This window comes from Schistocerca gregaria, chromosome 3 (assembly GCF_023897955.1).
Source record: "Schistocerca gregaria isolate iqSchGreg1 chromosome 3, iqSchGreg1.2, whole genome shotgun sequence".
Taxonomy (NCBI): domain Eukaryota; kingdom Metazoa; phylum Arthropoda; class Insecta; order Orthoptera; family Acrididae; genus Schistocerca; species Schistocerca gregaria.
In genome coordinates this window covers 502677086-502679955 of record NC_064922.1, presented here as the reverse complement: position 1 = coordinate 502679955, position 2870 = coordinate 502677086, and the positions used below count along the sequence as shown (strand labels likewise).

At 44.3% G+C, this 2870-nt stretch overlaps 1 non-coding gene across 1 annotated transcript; it reads right to left on the bottom strand.

Moving 5' to 3' along the window:
* Window positions 1–2503: 2503 nt before the first annotated feature.
* Trnat-ugu (transfer RNA threonine (anticodon UGU)) lies at window positions 2504–2577 on the bottom strand. Its single transcript has one exon. It is a non-coding gene; the product is annotated as a tRNA-Thr (tRNA).
* Window positions 2578–2870: the final 293 nt, after the last annotated feature.

Genomic DNA, 2870 nt, shown 5'->3' with positions numbered 1-2870 from the left:
CGAACAAGTATTGAAGTCATATTTGATATGTATTTCTTTTGCTTTTTCTTATGTGGCCTTTCTTTGATGACACTGTGTTTCCTATCTTTACATAATGAATCTGTAATTTCTTTTTACTAGCACATCGCTCTCTTTCGAGTAACATATACACAATTTTCGAATAAAACCTGAATTAAACATTGACAATTTCAATTTTGCTAGAAATATTGTTTATTTTTAAGTAGCAGAGAGGAGGTTAACCCTGTAGAACAGAAATATTTCGTAGGCTACGCGGCCCCTTAATATAATGACGCTAAAAAATGCCTCACCAAAAGTAATTAATGCAGAGTAATGACATTTCGGGAATATATTTCTCTAGTAACAAATTTAGGTGATTAACGTTGCGAGATCAAAGATTAATGTAAGTGCGAGTTAAATCGATGAATATGAGAAACATTTAAAGACTACTAACGAGTGTAACCGCCAGAATGTAGAATGCAAGCATGCAAACGTGAATGTATTGTTCTCTACAGCTGACAGATGTCAGTTTTTGAGTCGGAGTTCCATGCTTGTTGCACTTGGTTGGTCAAAACAGGCACGATTAATACTTTTCGTGAATGACGCTGGTGTTGTCCGGCAATGTCATACGTGCTTGGCTGGAGAGAACTGGTGATCGAGCAGGCCATGGCAACACGTCTACACTCCACAGACCAAGTTGAGTTACAACAGCAGTACGTGGGCGAGCGATATCCTATTGGAAGACATCCCCTGGAAACCTGTTTGTGAATGGCAGCACAACAGGTCGAGTAGCCAGACTGACGTATAAATTTGCAGTCAGGGTGCGTGGGATAAACGTGAGAGTGCTCCTGCTGTCATACGAAGCCGCACCCCAAACCATGACTCCAGGTGTAGGCTCAGAGAGTCTAGCATGCAGACAGGCTGGTTGCAGGCCCTCAACTGGCCTCCTTCTAACCAATACACGGCTGTCACTTGCACCGAGGCAGATCCAGCTTTCACCAGAAAACACAAGAGACCTCCACCCTACCCTCCAATGGGCTCTCGCTTAACACCGCTGAAGTCGCAAATGATGGCTGATTTGAGGTCAGTGGAATAGACGCTACAGGGCGTGTAGCTAGGAGCTGTACTTGAAGTAACCGACTAACAGTTCGTTGTGTTACTGTGGTGCCAACAGATTTATATGTAGTAAAATGTGCCAGAGCCATACGCTGAACACGATGTCTTCCCTCTCGGTAGTGCCACGAAAAAGTATGTATGCGACATAGCTGCAATGAAGGATGTTCGAGGATGAACTGTGACCTTCACAACAGTGGTGCAGGAGAGGCAAATAATAAACGATTATGAGCCCCTTCGCAGCAGATCAGCTTTGAAAACGGCTGTCAGGACCATTAGACAGTTTTGCACGTTACTGTAGGAAAACGTGAATAACTGTACACGCGTTGAAAAAATAAACTTGATGTTAGCTATACAGTGTTCCACCTGATTTTCAAACCTAAAAGTCTCATTCTGAGGCTACAGAAACTTTAAATATGTTGAGAGGACAATCAGTACAAGCTTTACAGTACTATTTCACCATTACCTAATTTTTACAATTAATTGAATTTAATATAAGAGGAGAGAATGTGCCATTGTTGTCGACGGCCATTCTCCTCAGTCCGGTACAAGACCCATGTATTATGCAACATCAGCAGACAGAAGCAGTATAAAGGGTGTGTCTTCGTAGTTCCGTCACTTCCTCGGAGCCTTTCTATGACAGTGTCAGTATTGGAGGAGAGACTCAGGATTCAATGTAGTTCAGAGATTTACATCTACTTATCTACATCTACATATATACTAGAATAGCCACCAAGCGGTGTGTGGCGGAGGGCACTATTCGCGCCAAAGTCATATTTCCCGCCGGCCTGGGTGACCGAGCGATTCTATGCGCTACAGTCTGGAACCGCGCGACCGCTACGGTCGCAGATTCGAATCCTGCCTAGGGTATGGATGTGTGTGATGTCCTTAGGTTTGTTAGGTTTAAGTAGTTCTAAGTTCTAGGGGACTGATGACCAAAGCAGTTGAGTCCCATAGTGCTCAGAGCCATTTGAACCATTTCATATTTCCCCCCTCTGTTCCACTCATCGCGAGAGGGAGGAACGACTGTCTGAACGCCTCAGTACGAGTTCTAATTTCTCTTATCTCCGGATGCTGATCATTGCGCGACTTGAGAGTTGGTGGTAATAATATATGCTCTACATCCTCGGCAAAGATCAGATTTTGGAATTTAGTGAGCAGCCCCTTCCGTTTAGCGCGTCGTCTATCTGCAAGTGTGTAACACTTGAAACTTTCTATGATATTTGTAATGCTATCGCGATGGCTAAATGTACCAGTCACGAATTTTGCCGCTCTTCTTTGGACCTTCTCAATCTATTGAATCAGACCCATCTGGTAAGAAATTAGAATTTTATTAATACCTTCAGCCTTTGACTGGCGTTGATATATATCAACGGGGACAGGTGAAAACGTGTTCCCCGACCGGGACTCGAACCGGGGATCTCCTGCTTACAAGGCAGACGCTCTATCCATCTGAGCCACCGAGGGCCCGAGGGCACAGAGGATGAGCGTCTGCAGTGACTCTGTCACGAATGCATCCCGCGAGACCCAAATTCTGACCTTGTATGTCCACACACTACATTCGTAGTGTCCCACCCCAACATACTCATTACTCGTGGAAGACATTCTTACCGAGTCCCAAAAGAGTCCGGGGAATATGTGTGCATCCGCACAGAAGAAGAAGGTCATGGCCGGTATTGCCAGAACTATATACTCATATGGATATAAATACATATGGGAAAGGGTGAAGTGCAAATTTCATAGTCCAAAACTTGCAAGAC